Source organism: Coturnix japonica, chromosome 20 (assembly GCF_001577835.2).
Source record: "Coturnix japonica isolate 7356 chromosome 20, Coturnix japonica 2.1, whole genome shotgun sequence".
NCBI lineage: Eukaryota > Metazoa > Chordata > Aves > Galliformes > Phasianidae > Coturnix > Coturnix japonica.
Window position 1 is genome coordinate 5853617 of NC_029535.1, and position 17121 is coordinate 5870737.

A 17121-nucleotide genomic window follows, 5' to 3' on the forward strand; every position below is an offset into this window, starting at 1 on the left:
AAACCACGGGGAGAGAAGCAATTCATTTTTATTTGCAAGGCATTTGTATCTTTCCACATCACTCTTGCTACACTGCCCATGTCACTCACATGGTCTGGCAAGAGGCCGGGGAACCAGCCATGGAGAGGGGACACAAAAGGGCAGCATGAAGGCACTGCTCCCACATTGTTCACCCTTCCATATCCTCCTTGCCAGTATGAAGGATTATGCTCGAGCCTCAGGTAGAACTGCAGGAGGGTGCCCTGCAGATGGCTGTGCCTGGGGTGATCCAAGGGACTGGATGAGAGGAGAGAACATTCCCAGCCCCAGGATGTCCATTCTCTGCAGCACTTCTTGTTCCACGGCTGGCGAGCTTGTCAGCAAGGGGCGGCGCAGGCCTGAGGATGCAGAAATGTGCTGTCTGCTTTCTCTTCTCCAAGGTTATCTAACCCGCTTATGCTTTAGATATTCCTTTTGATTGATATTTTTGTACCACGAGCTTCTCCAAACTTTATTTATGGTTTGTTATTTCCACGGCCAATGGAGCCAGCCAAATGCCTGAATGTAGCCCATGGCAAACCCTCTTCCTCTCTGCGTATTATAGCTGTTATTGACAAGGAAATACTTTAAACCTCAAGTACTTAAGGGGAAATGCACAGAGTATGACACAAATATGCTCCCCTGGGCTCATAAGCAGTGCTATATACAGGCTTGAATTTAACTTGTCATGCAGAAGAGTGCGGAAGGCACTGTTTCGCAGACCACAGCATGACCACAACACGGCCATACAACAAATGGTGGTGGTGATGGGTTGATGGCTGGACTAGATGATCTTAGTGGCCTTTTCCAACCACGACAATTCTGTGATTTTATGACAGCAAAGCAGGCTGAGCCTAGATGTGACAGTATCCCTCTGCAGTGCCTCCTCTGCCTGCATAAAGAAAAGCATCACATCTTCACAAACACCCACACTGCACAGCAGTAAGGCATCTCCTGTCCATCCTTTGAAGCAGGAGACGAGTCTGATTCACATCACTGGACTGGTCACAGTGAACTAATGGCTGTGAGAAAGAAAGGCTCCTTGCACATAAACAAGCCTGCAGCTGTCACAGTAATGGCATTTGGAACAATGGGCTTCCAGCAGAGAGCGGCACAGCAGCTTTGGTGGCTCATGAGTTTTGGCTGGTTCCTGATGCTGAGGGATGCTGGTTTTCATATCCTAAATTGAGTTAGAAGTTGTAACAATAACCCATATTGTTCTCACAGCCCCGGGGCCCTGTGCTTGTTCTTGTGAGTGGGAAAGACTGTCATGCAACGAGCTGTCTCAGTTCCAGTGCTTCCTATTATGTCCCTTTAAGGATTCCCCTAGTTTCCAGGGATTTTCTTTCCGGTGTAGAAACACTTTAAGATATAATGGAGATTTCTTTTATAGTCCAAAATCCTTTTCCTTAAATGGGAAAGAAAATTATCAGGTTTCTTGGCAGAGGCCTGTAACAAGCGTTGAAAAGTGCAGAAGGAACCGAGACGAATGGTGCAGAGTGGTTGAACTACTGAGAGCCCAAGAGCATGAAAAGAGTGGAATACCAGGGAAAAATGCTGGAAGCAACTAGCAAAACACAGTCCAAAAATGAAACTTAAGTGTCATGCCCTCCTTAGAAAAGCCAAGCAGAGCCTGGATCTCAATGTCAGCAACAGCTGGGCTCCATCATTGTTACATTCTCTGTTGTGAAATCTGCCCTGGGAGGGTTTCAGCTGAAGCTGCAGCTCACGGTGCTGAGGGGGTGCAGGCTCTGCTGCATTGGGCAGGTTTGGTTGCTGTTCTCCTGGCCCTAGGCTTGTTCCCCAGCATACCCTCTACTACTCCAGCTCTTTCTCACACTATGGGATAAGAAAGCCATTCCCAAGTTGTTCATTTACATTTTAAAGTCCGTAGCAGTTGGTGCAAATAACAGAGCCTCTGCCAGAATTCTGAGGTCCTCAGAGAGGCACTGAAGGATGTGGGAGGGCTGAACTGCTGGGCTGGTTGCAAGAGGTGAAGGGGAGAAGGGCAGAGAGGTCTCAGCGGGGACCAGGAATAGAGAGCAAACAATCTTTGGCAAAGGGAAGAGTCTCTGCAGGCTCAAATTTGGATGAAAAAAGAACAGGTGAGGGCAACCCTCTTGTATCTAGGGGCAGAGTAGCCACATGGGCACCAGATCCTAAGAGGACCTGAAGCTTTCAGCTCACCCAAATTTGGATAGGAAACACGCCAATACAAATGGGTTACCAGGGAACTGTGTGGTTCAGATTCCCACAAAGAACACTCAGAGCTATCCCTCTGGCTCCAGTATTCTGCCCTTCCCAGGATATGCATTTCCACCCCTGCATCCATTAAGTAGCCTCTCTGTGCTCACTGACCGCAAGCACACACATCACTGCTCCTCTTCCTGGGGATGGCTCTGCCAGACCCACTCTGGTCTCCCTTTCTGTAGGAGATGAGCCTGGGGGCCAACCCATTCCCTAAGGTGAGTGGGTGTGCAAAACACCACCACCATCCACACCTGCCTCATTCACATCAGGTCTAAAGCCAAAGGTAGTTATTTCATAAAGGAAAAACACATAGACTTTTCTACTGGCTGATGAACAAATGCTCCCAAAAGAGTGATTTGCCCCATCACCCCTCTTCTAGGGAATTTGTAAAATGATTTGAGAAATGAACTTTTTTTCCTACCTATCAATACCATAGATCAAATCTCTGGGATCCTATCTCAAAGCAGCGCTTGCTCCCCTGAGGATACTGCTTTCCCCAAACCCCATGCACATGTCCCTGTTCATTGCAGGGAGGTTGGACCAGAAGAACTTTAAAGCTCCCTTCTGACTCCCGTGATTCTATGATTCTACGTAGGGGCTGTAGGAATTCTTTAACTTCCCCTGTTGTGCTGTTTGGGCAGAGCTGGCACAGAGGCACAAGTAGCTTCCTGTAATATGTTATCTAACATTTAGCTTTAAGCACTGGATTCTGTAAAGCAATTTGCCTTGCTGTATTATTCAGCAGCCGGGGATTTATTAGGCCCCCAAGGGCTGGTGGCTCCTATTCATCACCCAGCATCCACCAGGTCAGAACCACATCAGTCAGCTGTGAGGTGGTACAGTGACCTCTCACAGGGGTGACCAAGCACCCATCTGTGCCATTCACACAGGGCTCCTACGAGTGAGAACTGCTCTGTTCCCACATACACAGAGTCTGAAAGGATGCTGCAGCCTGAGAGCAATTTCAGATGGATCCTGGGAGGCAACACCACAACATCCCCTCTCACACTGAAGGAAACTGAGACAGAAGGATTAATGCAACCTGCCAAAAGCTGTGTGGGATGGAGGATGAATGAGCAGCAAAATGCATTCTAAATCTTAAGAAATATCCCTCGGTGATTCCTGCCAGGACTCTGCCTCATCACCATTGTGTGCAGTGGAACGGTCTGCTCAGGGGCTCCCCCAGCAACAACTGTAACTAGGCTCAAACACCCCAGGTAGGGCAATGCTGGTGGTGCCACCAACACACTGAACTTCTTGTTTCTCTTCTTTTTTTTCCCCTTTTTCGAAGATCTTGCAGTAAGAGCTGAAAACCCTGAATGAAGCCAGCCTGACTTGGCCACTCCCTGCTCGCATTTGCCTTCAGCTTTGAGGAAACACCCTTCTTCTTCCTTTGTTTTTGGCCGTTCAACAGTAATTAATGCTGGAGATGGATAGGGGTCAGAAAGCATTGTGCCTATGGCTGCAGAGTAACACAAGGACAGCCCTCAGATCTACTTCCAAGCAGATATTTAATGCCATGGCCAGGACTGGGGGCTGACCTCCCCTGGGAGCAGGGGGAGCTCTGATTTTGGTGATGCTTGGGTACAGCTGCAGAAATCCCATGAATCGCCCATGGGAAGGGTCACTTCCAGCCTTACTGGGTTATTTTGCATCTGTAACATGTATCTAATAGAATACACTTTAATTCTCAGGATTATGAAGATCACTTTAAAGCAGCTTATCTAACACTCTTCTCCTTCCCTGTTTTTCCCCGAAGTGTTTGTGGGCGATGCAGAAGGCTGCATTAAGCCATTCTTGAAGGCTTTCTCGGATTAAACTTCACATGGGACAGAACCACTCCCCATGCATTTCAATGAGCTCTCCTCATTGAAAGACTCTCCTCAGCCTGCCCTTTCCCTGTTAACTCCCAGCACTCACTAACCAAAACGAGCAACCTGGATGTAATCCTACAACACAACAACACAGCAGAAACCCACCCCAAATGAGCTCTGTGGGAGAGGAGGAAGATGCTGAGAGCAGAGCAGTACCCACAGGGAGAACAGAGCAGGGCTATATAAGGACCCTGACTGAAGTCCCTCATTGGTATGGCTGAATCCATTCCCTACCACAAATTGCTTCAGATTTGGGCACCCAGGTTCCCAAAAGACTTACAGCAAAACCCTTAATGCAACACCTGCCCCAACCACCCTTGCTCTCTTGAGACTGCCATCTTCTGTTGTGGTTAAATATCCAAGCAGTGCAACTACTTAGAAAAGGAGGTTTACTCCCATTTCTGAACTCCTAGCAATAGAGTGCTCTAAAAAGCTTTTTGCTATCTAAACTCCTCACCATGACACAGAATTAAGAGTTTTGGTAATTGCTTCATCTGTGACAAGCAACCACAACGCAGCTTTCCCATAAAACCCATTGGCCCTCCTCTGTGAGAAGGGCAGATCTGTCTGGGAGTCACCACCTGCACCCCCACCAGGCCTGGAGGGACACTCAGCTGGACCCAGCTGCACCTGTGGCAGCCAGAAATCATCTGTTTCAGCTACAAAATGCCTTATTTGACACAGGTCGTACCTGCCACCAGCTGGGGATGGTTGCTGTGTTCAGAGGCACTTCAGCACTGATGCTCCTGATGCTCTCATCTCTCCAACTGCAATCTTCCAACCCTCAGATTCATACAGTACCTGACAAATGAGGCTGCACTCCCCATTCTCAGCATTTGTGCTATGCCATCCCACCAACCAAAGCAATAACAGTAACAGGGATTCTTCAGGATTACCATTATAGAGATTCTTATTTCAAGGGAGGTGTCAGCTACCTGCCTTTGTCTTTCTTAGCACATTAAACATTAAAACCCCAGCCCTTGTAATGCAAAGTTTAAAAGGGCTTCACTTCAGCCATTAAACCCCAGCACATCAGGAATTCCCGGTACACTCCCAAACTTCTCTGCTGTCAGATGCAAAGAACAAGCAGCTGTTGTCCTTGTTCATTTGCTGGAAGCTTCTTCACCTCTTGCACATTTTCAGTACCACGCTTCATGCCATGGAACAAGGAATGTGGAGATGTGCCTCCTCCTGTGGCTGTGCCACCTCTGGGGGGAGATGCTGGCACTGCCAGCAGCTGAGGAACACTGCAGACAGGTGATTCAAATAGAGATGGGCTATTCAAAGCACAGTTTTCAAACAAATACATTGCTTTTCTGAGTAATAAAAACAAGCTGGTACCCTGTAACAAAAGCTGAATTGGCTTTAAACTTCCATAACAATGGCTTGTGGATGGTTCAGCTCTTCTGCTGCCACCAAGAGACCCCCAGGGAGCCATGGGATGGCACACATCCCACTGCAGCCACAATGGGAGCAGAGTGAGACACTGAGCACAACGTTAGGGTCACTGCCCTGAGGTCACTTAGCAGACAGCCCTGCTGTCAGTGTTGGTCCCTTAAAGTCTTTCAGCTCCAAATCTGAAGGCATTTATAGGAGAAAAATAAATCCACAGCCAGCAAACTGTTGGTTCAGAACTGTTGGCTCCTGTTTTTGCAACAGACGTCTTTTGTAGTCAGCTTTTGCCATCATTAAAACTGCTCAGATTGGAATTTTCCAGGTGGTTGTTGGCCCCTAATAGGAATCAAAGACAATTTAAAGAAAATCAGCCTTTTTTGGTGATTATGTCAAAAGAAAAGTATCCAGTATTGACAGAGATGGAGCTGTTACTGAGGGGGAAAAGAAGAAAAAGGTGTGAGAGTAATTAGGATTTTATGGGAAAGCCTCACTTTTAGTAATTCAGATCAGTCATTTGCTTGGTTTTGAAACCCAAATATCCCTCTAATGCAATAAGCCAGCAGAACAAAATTACACCAACTTAACAAACAGAGTGGAGGCAACGCTACATGAAGTCAGGAACCTGGGAGCTTTTCCACTATATTGCACCAGTAAATAATTCCTGTAGTTTGGGACTCTTCCTAATCTATGGTGTAAAAAAACAGTATTTAATTAAAAAGTTAATTTCTAAAAGAATCTGGATAGGTCACTGAGGAATAAACAAATCTAACAGATGGCTTTGATGTGTAACCATACGCAAATACCAAAGGCATCTCAGGAGCTGTATACGCAGTGCTTTATCCCAACCTAAGTGATTTCAGTGTTGAAATGGGGGGCAAGGAGGGGGCGTTGCCACAGCAATAGGGCAGGAATTAATGTGTTTGCCACCCTTGCTTGTGTTTTTTTGCATCAGTCCAACTCATACTTGCAGTGGGCAGTATTTGGAACCCCAGTGCTGAAGCCCTGAATGGAGCAGAATCAAACCCATTATTAATGGGTACTGACCTCTCACGCTGCACTTGCTGGGGGTTTATGCTGCAGCAAAGCTGGCACCATTCCTGCCTTTTGGGACTCCAACAGGTCACACACAAAGGGCTGCACACTCCATTCGTTGCTTTGTTACGGGGGAAAAGATGGAGAGGATACAGGACAGAACTACATCTATAATTAAAGACTGCAACCAGTTGTTATGGCAACAGACACTCCAGTCCCACAGGACATTGCCCCTGAGCACCTCTACCAACTCCTGCACAGAGCCCAGCTTTGTGTGAGCTGCTATCTCTGGCCTCACACTTGTGCTGAAGAGGAGACAAGAAAACATCACTTACCCATTTCAGTCATGTGTTCACCTGTGCACTTATAAAGCCTTCATCTCCTCAATGTCCTGATGGCCAAAAGGACATTGTGTCTGCTGGAATTCATTAATAGAAAAGTTGTGTGTCAGACACACAAAATAAACCTCACCTTCCCCGCTGGTAAAGCTTCAGCTGAAGTCCTGCATTCAGTTTTGGGTTCATCAAGAGAGATGGGATCCAGCTGGTGAGAACCCAAAGGGCAGTAACAGGAGCGACCGCAGGTGTAGAAAAGAGCTTCTATGGAGAAATGGGAGGAAAAAGGCCAGTTAACTCATGAAAATGGAAAGCAGAGGTGGGAGTAACAGTTTTCATAGAAGGGTCCTGCAGAGGAGCAAGGAGTTACTCTCCATGTCTATTAGGAATCAAACAAAAACAGCAGGGAGGGAGTACTAGGATGGCTGTTAGGAGAAACTTGCAAGGCATAAGAGAGATGAAACACAGAACAAGGAGGCCAAAGGATGGAGACATTAACACTATCAAGGTGTGTAAGCATCTGTCAGCAATGGTCTAGACATATTGATCCTGGCTTGGTGAAGGAGGATGGATGAAGGTTCACCTCTGTGTTCCTTCCTGCCACAGACATGATTTCTCTATGAGAACCTCACAGAGTGTGCTCTGTAGTTATGTGGTGACTTTTAGGAGCACACCCCATGTTTTGGGAGCCATGTACAGCTGTTTTCCTGATGCAGCAGCGCTTCAGGAATCCACTGATTAAAAGAAAAAAAAAACCCAACAGAATTCCAGTTGTTGACTTCAGTCACCAGAAACAAACACTTCAGCAGTTTGTCTCCTCCAACGCTCCCAGCAATCTTTTGTCATAAATCTTATCTGGCTTGTATCAACTAAAAATCTCTCTCACTCAAGATCCAGCTTGAAAAATGTTGGCTTAGGATTAATTTGAAGTAGATTTATATCCACAGACCGTGTTAGGGTGAGAGTTCCTCAAAACACTGACCTACGTTTACCAAATAAGAACATGAAAAACCCAAAGAACTGATTCAAATCTAACTGGCGAAAGATGGATACACATAGTCAGCAGGAGTCTGCCAACATAAACCACTGTCAGGTTCTGTGATACTGGTGTATGCTTGAGAAAAACAAGAACTGCAACAGCTCAAGGCACAACACTTGAGAAACTTCCAGCATCGATGCATCTTGAGCTGCACCTGGGCTGACACGGTGCTCCTCAGCCTTCCCACAGCTTGGAGAAAATTTATATGAATACGTATATTTAAAGCAAAGCTTTGACTTTGTTTAAATGAAGAAAAATGTTATGTGGATAAATATTAATAGAGAAAAGGATTAAGCAGAAGTGTGAAATAGCATTACATGGAGCACCACGACTGAGCCTGAGAACACGTGTTTCTCTTCAGCTCAGAACTTTCTCTGGTTTTGGGCACAGGACAAGAAAACTCACAACAGCTCAGTGCTGCTCAGTGAGGGGGAAACCAGAGGGAGACCCACACTGGGCACTGCCATTGCTGAGTGCTATGCATACATAAGCAATTAAACAAGGGATAAACAGCCACACTGAGCTTTTCTTGGTAACAACAGCTTCAGGAGCAGGAATGTTTCAGGGAAGGGAACAAACCACAGGGATAGGGGAGACACCTCCAAGGCCAGGCTTCATCTCAAGCCAAGGAAGGAAAGCCAATGGTTATTTACCCACCAGTTGCTCAGCATCTCCAGGCTCTTTGTGATGTGCACTTGGTTTCACTCTGCATTTTTTCAGTCTTTCTGCAACACTGAGATTTCCCATCCCACCTGCAAGAAGCAGGTTTTTCCCCTGGCCAACCTCCTCCAAGTTCCTTGTCATTTTATTTCCCCCACTTTGCATCCCTTCCCCCCCCCCAGCAGACATCACAGATACCAGCTGAGGCTGCCTTTGCTGCAGTGAAGGACAAAACCCCATCCTATGATGCCTTCCTACCACTTCTTTTCCTTCTTCCCGAGGCCTCCTGCACACCCCAGCACCTTGCACACCCCGGGGCTTTCACTGCTGTCCGTCATCCAGCAGGGACACTTGTGCACGCTCCATGTGAGGACACGGGCAGGGATTTTGCTGCACTGACAGGGAGCTGTGCAGGAACTTGGAGCTCTCCCAAGTGCCTGGCAAGCCTGCCCAGCCCCCTGGCTACAGAGCTGGATGCTCAACGATGTACCCCATCATCTTTGGGGTGCCGCAAGGCATATTTCCATGTCACCCTCCCCCCCTCAACCCAGCGCTGAACATGCGCATCAGTGCCATGGTGCTGCTGCTGCTGCCTGTTGAATGAAATGCGGTATTGCAGCTGCTCACACATTTGGGGTAATGGGGCGAGTCTGCGCTGCTACTCGTGCGTAGTTCAGCATCTCCATCTCCCTTTATTCCCCAGCAGGTGACAGCAGTGAGCCCCCTGTCGCACACAGCGCTCGCACTGCCTCCATTCTTCCAGCAGGTGACAGCAGCGCTCAATGAGTGACACCCCCTCACCCCCCTTTCCTCCAAGGCGTTTGGTCACGTTCCAAGGCAACTCTCAAGGCAGGATTGACGGGTTGTGCTGTTTACTGAAGCAACAGGCTGCGGATTCTGTTGGATTGCCCGTGGTATAAATACACCGTCTGCAGAGCACGTGCGAGTTCCAAAAAAATGTGAATAACGCAGCCACCATGTGTTCAATGAAGGAATGACTCTATAGTGATTTGGGGTTTCCTGGGGAAGCGTTCACTATAATCAGATGTGCAAATCTCACCCAGCAGGAGTTCCTCTGGGGGGGTTAGAGAGGCACATCAAGCTCCCCTGCTCCTGCCAGCATCCAAGGCTGCAGGGCACGCTGCCTAGGGAACCATCAGGGAACAGATTCTTTGCATATTCACTGTATTCCACCCTGCAGTATTTCACCCTCAGCGCTGTACCATCTCGTAGCAAGGGGACATCTCAAATCACCTCCAACACTAATCCCACATGAAGGTAGGTGCAGTAGCTGGGGGCAACAGGTGAGGTGAAGGCAGCTTTAAACTGCAAGGAGAGACAGAAAGATCAGCCTCCAAGAGATGGAGGATGGAAGGACAGTCGCTGTCTGACAGGCCAGTTCCCACTGGTGTCATCTCCATCGCTTTCCCCATTACTAAAAATGTATTGCAGCCAAACACCACAGGCCTGAAGGGTACAAAAGGGACACACAATGTGACCACACAGTCCCTTGGCCAGAAGAACCCACAAAATATGATGGTGACTTTGGATCTGGAGGCCTTTACCCCATTTCACCACAAGTCATGCTGGTTGGACCAGCCAGACATACACATCCTCATCCTCATTAGCATGTTGGCATGGAAAACAAATACGATTGGATAATGAAATCAATAGGAAAACAAGCAGGAGTGACTGAAATCGGCTTTGTTTAAAACAAAATCAGGTTCCTCTCTTATACAATCTTCTAATTAACTTTACCATATTCAAAATTTAAAATAAAAGTGAATATCATGTGGTTGCAGAAGCGTGTCAGAAAGGGAGGGAGCTCCTTAGCACAGCAAGGACACAGCAAGCCTGAAATAGCTTGTCTTTCTGAGGCAATATATATATACATATATATTTGACCAAAGGAGATTTGGCAGATTTACAGTTTCTGTTATTACACCAAGAAGTTCTTATTTTACGGTTCAAAGGGAAGAAATAACTGTTGAGATGAGCTGGTTTCTCAAAACTGGTCCTGGGTATGAAATTACAGGAAATGTCCTAAACATTTCTGTACAGTAATATGTGAACAACTGTTCTAACGTGAGCAGCTGGGACAGAAGGAGGGCAATAAAACGAGTTGTTCAGTTTACCTTCATATAATGGGAGGTTTAGAAAAGAGAGTTCGGATACAAAATGCGGTTTGCAGGTTAAAAAGCACTTCGGATTTTATGGTTTCTTGAAAGCACAGAATCCTTAGTGTTGAAAGGGATCTCTCAGGGACATCTAGTCCAACGCTCCTGAATTGAACAGGGACACCTCAGATAGATCAGGTTGCCTAGGGCCTTATCTAGACTCAACTTGAAAGTCTCCATCAACGGGGCATCAACCACATCTCTGGGCAATGTCTCACCATTGGCACTGTAACTAAATCTTTGTGCTTGAAATCATTTCCCCTTGTTTATCATCACAGACCCTGCTAAAGAGTCTGACTCTTTCTTTCCTGTAGTTCCCCTTTAGATACTGAGAGAATATTACCAAGTATTTTAAATTGAATGGAAAGAGAAAAGGCACAATAGTCAATTGTTAGTGTCACTATTGTTAATACCAACAGCATCTGTTTAAAACTGAGGGATATTTGGTACCTGTGACTTGTTCTTTCCTTGACTTCAATTACTCAATTTCCTCAATTACTTGACTCTAAAATGCAAATATAGGCTGATCTGTCACCTCCAATAAAGAGTATTCTCTCTCAAACAGCTGATTCCACTTGCCTTCCCATCTATTATGAGGTTTTCATTGCAATTATCAGCTCCTGAACATGCTATTTACAAGCTCCCTGCAAATTAATTCAATTCACTCCAATCTTCATATTTCTTATTATGAATTACAGCCATCAGATTGGATTAGAAATCCTGTTAAGATTTCTAATATGCACCTTTTTATCCATCTACACATCCGAACAACTTGTCCAGGGTCTTGTCATTTTATATCCCTATATGCCATATTCCTTTTGTACAGGATTCAAAAATAAAGTCTTTTGGGCTGAGCTGAGCATTGCATAAAACATACAAAACCAACCAACCAATCAAAACTACCAATTAAAAAAATGGATTAACAAAAGATAGATCAGGAAATAGCTAATTATCATTGTCATAATGACACTGAGCAAAGAAAACTCACAAACACAAAGCATAAGTGAAGCAAAGCCATGGGCACCTTTCAACACTGACAGTGCTAAGAACTCGTGGATCTCAAATGCGAAAGGAAATGTTTAGAAAATTATTTACACAACTCATAATTAGCATGTGAAATTCATTGCTCTAAGGGACAGAAAGCCAATGAACTTTAATGGATTCTATAAAAGAGGCAGCTTTTCTCTGTGCAAGAGGACAACGTGATTATTTTAGGGTTATATATAAATTCCTTCTTTCAGGGTGCACGTATTTAAGGGACTGAAAGTGGGGTAGATTTTCCCTTCACAAGGAGAGCAATAAAGTGCCATTGGGCTTCCCAGCCAGTTTTGGAAACTCATTTGTATTGGCAGAAACAAAGACCTCCAGTGGTTCTATATTGGGTAAATACTGTGCTTACGTTCCTCTGTTTCTGTTCAAAACATTCAATTCCTTCCCTGAAAAGAGCATTTAAGATGAATGTGGTATGTAAGACGTCAGTGCTAAGGCCCTCTCTGTGACACAGCTCAACTTCAAGCACCAAGAGTACACAACAGGGGTAAAGTGTCACTGTAATGGATGTGATATCAAAATAAGGTCCCTGGGATAAGGTTGACTACACATCTATATTATCCTCAATCAACATTCATTCAGTCTGTTAACCTCCAATGGAAAACAATTACAGATACTTTTACAACCTCCATAGAGGGTCTAGTCCAGTACTTATCCTCACTGTCAGCATTGTAATTTATGCTTAATCTTCACATTTGTATGACAGACTTTTTCGAGATTTTAGGCTCCTCTTTTTGTAACCACTTCTCACATTTTTGAGAACTTCATCACATCTCTGCAGCTGCCTCTGTTTTAGGCTGATTCAACTCTGTGCATCTGGTTGGATGCCGTATTTCATCTGAAGTCCTAATAACAACAGACAGGGCATATTTAGCAAACATGAAAGCTCCAAGACAGCTTTTCATGGCACTGCCGTTGCTACGCCCTTCCAGTTGGACAGTGAGACTTTGGGACAACATCCCACTTGCTTTATTCCTGCAAATCATGCCATTAGCTCACAGAAATTTTGTGCAAATGATGTCTTTAAAGTATGTGTATGAAAACACCATGTTTTTTTCTTGTTGCTACAAATAAAAGTTTATATGAGACAAAATAATAATAATAAAAATAAAATAGGTGGGCTTCTTAAAAAGTCCATGGTAGATTTAAATCATCTTGGTGATGCTAACAAGTTCATCTATTCCATTATTTTCCAGGAACTGGCAACCCTGCCCAGGGCAGAGGCGTTTGAAACCAGATAATCTTTAAGGTCCCATCCAATCTACGCCATTCTATGATTCTATGACCAAATTAGTTGATGCAAACTGCAATTTCTAGGCTCCTTCCCATGGCTCTTACCCCATTTTATTAGATGCAGGAATTGCGCTTGCCCATTCCTCATCCTATGAAAATTTCACTCTTCAAGTTCTTCAAGGTGAGCACTAACATTCCTGAGGTTGCTTCAGGCTCTGCTCCTCACTGTAGATAAGTGAGATTAAGCAATAATGAAATGAGACAAAATACCTTATTCAAACTGGAGTAAGCATAAAAAAATGTGAGTTCCTATATAAAAAGATAGGAAGATCCACAATCAAACTGCCAGAAGACTAATAGAAAAAAAAAAAGAAAAAAGAAAAATATCATGAAGTCACACCAATGAATTAATTTCTTTGTATCTACAAAACACCCTCCATGTACACGCAGATCAAAGTATTTTAACTTTAAACATTGTGCCTTTGTAGTCAGAAACTAGCTGAGTAATCATCATAGAAGCACAAATTACAGTTGTAATTTATACCTGCTACAAAATGAGTGTTTTCTTTAATTTTATGAGGATGAAGTTCCCCTTTGTGCAGGGAGAATCACTGCTTGAGATCCACTCCTCAGAGCTATTCACCATTCAGTGGTTCATCAGTTTAATAGCAGCTTACTTGACATGTACAGCATTAATGCTATTACTATTAATTCACAGTGACTCTAAGGGGACACTGACACAAAAGCATCACTGATCCCAGAAAGATTCAGTGATCCCAAAACAAGGGCTACTGAAGTGAGTGAAAAGTTACGTTGTTTCTTTCTAAGACTCATGAGTGTATTCATAGGGAGGGAACTATATTAATTTCATTATGAATATATACTTTTATTTTGCCAACACTCATCTGTGGATCATGGTAGGAAAAGATATTCACTCATTCTGACTCAAAAAAATCTTCTTTCCTCTTCCCAAGTGACGCATCATTGGATGTGAAATTCTGGATTCCAGGTATGCAATTAAATGTTCTACTTTTCTGAGCATCTCAGTCAACCCTCGGGATAAATAGCCTGAATTGCATAAGTGTGGTGTGTTAAAACCCATGAGCTAATATATGGTCACTAGGAAGTTTACATGCCCACTGGAATGACTTACCTGCCTCACCCACCTAATGTGAATTACAATTGGTTTGAGCAGAAGGAGAGGCCTAAAGTTTTCTCTATAAATGCTGCCACACAGCCAAAGCTTGGAGTCTTATCATAAACCTCTACAGTTGCTCACAGAAATACAAAGCCCAAGACACAGAGGAGCAAGGAAGCATGGCTGGTAAGTGCAAATAAATAAGTAAATAAATAAATAAACAAATAAATAAATATCTTCCTGAATAGGGAATGGATAAGTGAATAATTTACCATATGTGTTTTATTCTATAGGGTTATTATCTGTTAAAGGCTCTGAATTGTTGGAGTACTCTACATACTGAGATTTTGAATAGGTTATTTCAGCATTTTCTTGCATGAATTTTTCAAAAGACACCAACAAGGAAAAAAGATCATCCATCCATTACCATACTAGTGCTAAGTATTATAAAACTGCAAATAGAGCAGAAGAAATTATGGCAAACTGCAGACTACCTTGTAGTGTGAAACTTAATGAATCAAGAGTTGTTCATATATGAATGAATCTTGTGTTAATGGGAATATTTGTGCCATGAGGACAAATACAGACTAGATTCCTTCCTTGAGATTCAGAGCCAGCAAAATGCAATATCATTTTAACTATTTGTTGAAATTACTGTGAAAGGTACTTTGTAATACAGACAAATCAATACAGCTGTTCAGGAGTAAGGTCACTGCAAGAAAGATATTAAATCAAGACACTGTAGCAAGATTGGCTTTGTTCTTGCTAAGGTCCAACTTTTTGGGAACTCAGTAAACATGGAATTACTTCTAGGCAAGGAGTTCATGCTGTGCTGGATTTATGTGATATAAACTAGAAAAGTTTAGGAAGTTACTCAAAAAGCAACCATCCATAGAGTAGAGGATGAAGTGCAGCAATGAGAAGTGTTGTTTTCCCCTCATGGGGGTTAAAACAGGTACAGCTACACCATGGTCAAAAATCTTGATAAGACTCAATTGCACAAAATCTTAGGATACAATATTCATCCATTACAATCATTGAAATAACTCACATTATTGACTGAACTACTTGTGCTGGTGTTCATCAGCAGCATCTGATGTTTGCCTGGCCTGATGGTGCTTACTTAAAGACTGCATCTACTAAGTGTAATATCATCTAGATGTGCACTTATTCAGGGGCTGAGACAAAATCAGGTGGACACAGTGGGCATAAAGCTATCGATTCCCTCATCCATCTCCTCCTCTCAGCAGAACAAATAAATTGCCAAACACAATTTGAGAGGCAATATATAAGATTGGACTGATTAGGAAAATCTTTCCTTTTAAGAGAAGAACTGTTTGGACAGTGAAGTAGACAGTAAAAACTTTCCTCTGTAGCGATGGGGAAACAACCACAAAGTAATTGTTTCTGCATTGTAACACTTCCTTTTAAGCAACGATATGCCAATAACTTAAACAAGCCATTTTGGCAAGGCAATCCCTAAAAACTTCCTTTTTAGGTGTGATACATCAGTGTGTCCTTCTTAACCACAATTTTCTCATCACAGTAAAAGCAAGAAGCAATAGCAGCACTTAACGAACAAACTGTTATTTGCTGATCATGGCCAGCTCCTGCTTGTGAAATACCCAGGTTATATTGCAAGCCCAAGTTCAGTTAGAGAAGTCAAAAGTACCCAGGGTTTCTCCTCAAAGTGCCACGAGCAATTTTAAAGTAAAAAGTTTTGTGTGTGTGTGTGTGTATGCGTGCGCTCAGGTGTGTGTGCCCATAATTGCTCTCACACATGCACACTAATTTGTTCCAAAAACACACATCCTGAAAATACAAATACTTTCTTTTCCAGAAAGTTTCAGTGAATCTGTGGGCCAGTCTGTACTGAACTTGGTTTAAGAGAAGCCAGAAAGAGAAAGGAAGGTGGTGCCTAAAGAATGGGAAAAGCACTGTAAATGGTCCTGTAAATTTGTTAACACTTTTCCTAAGAGTTTTGTCAGTCTGCAGCACATGACTGCTACTAAGCACTCAGTAATTTGTTTCACAGCCTCAAACTCAATTAACTCTGCTTGTGTCTGTCAGTTTTGTGTCATTACCACTAAGGTGTGAGTCACACCTGCAAGCATCTTGTTTATGTACCAGAATTAGGAGGCCATAGGATGGAACATGTTGAAGTTCTTAGAAGAAATAAGCAGTCAAACAGTGAATGGAGCTTGCAAAGAGGTATTTCTGATGAGTGTGAAACTGTGACTGTAAGTTACAACATCCAAATAACATCTCTACTCCAGTGATGTGTGTATAAGTGGGAGAGGTAGGGGATTACCTTTAAAAGTAATAGGCTATAAACACTAGGTCACGTCTGGCTATGTGGGAGCTGTCTGGGAAGTTTGTGCACTGTCAGTTTGATTCATTTCTAGGTGCTGGTCCCTTGGTAGTTTTTGAAGTTACCATATTAGCATATATCACTATCAACTTCCCATCTGGAATGAGCCGTAGCATTCCTGCCAAGATCCTAAGGGAAAAAATCTGAGCCTCTGGGAATTTCCTGGCACACATGAAAAAATGTGTCCTGCTAACTAAGGTATTCTCATGGAATCATAGAATCGTTCATGTTAGAAGGGATCTTTAAAAGCCATCTGAGCCAATTCCCCTGCAGAGAGCAGGGACACAAACAGCTCCATCAGTGCTCCGAGCCCCTCCAGCCTGACCCTGAGTGTCTACAGGGATGGAGCCACCACCTCATCCCTGGGCACTCTGCCTCAGTGTCTTGCTGCCCTTATTATTAAAGCCTTCCTCCTAATATAAATCTAAATCTCTTTCAATTTCAGATCATCTGCCCACGTCCTTTCACACAGATCCTGCTAAAGAGTCTGTCCCCTTTCTCACAGCCCCTTTAGATACTGACAGGCCACTCTTGTGTCTCCTCTCCCTT

The 17121-nt window shown here is 43.9% G+C and overlaps 1 long non-coding RNA gene across 1 annotated transcript in view; it reads right to left on the minus strand.

Moving 5' to 3' along the window:
• Positions 1 to 11: 11 nt before the first annotated feature.
• Positions 12 to 17121, minus strand: part of LOC107322932 — a 31108-nt gene continuing 13998 nt past the window's right edge. Inside the window, exons 5-8 of the long non-coding RNA XR_001559108.2 lie at positions 8601 to 8695; positions 6905 to 7168; positions 6582 to 6690; positions 12 to 5873 (exon numbers count right to left, since the gene is read on the minus strand). This is a non-coding gene — a long non-coding RNA (uncharacterized LOC107322932). The remainder of the gene's footprint in view (positions 5874 to 6581; positions 6691 to 6904; positions 7169 to 8600; positions 8696 to 17121) is intronic.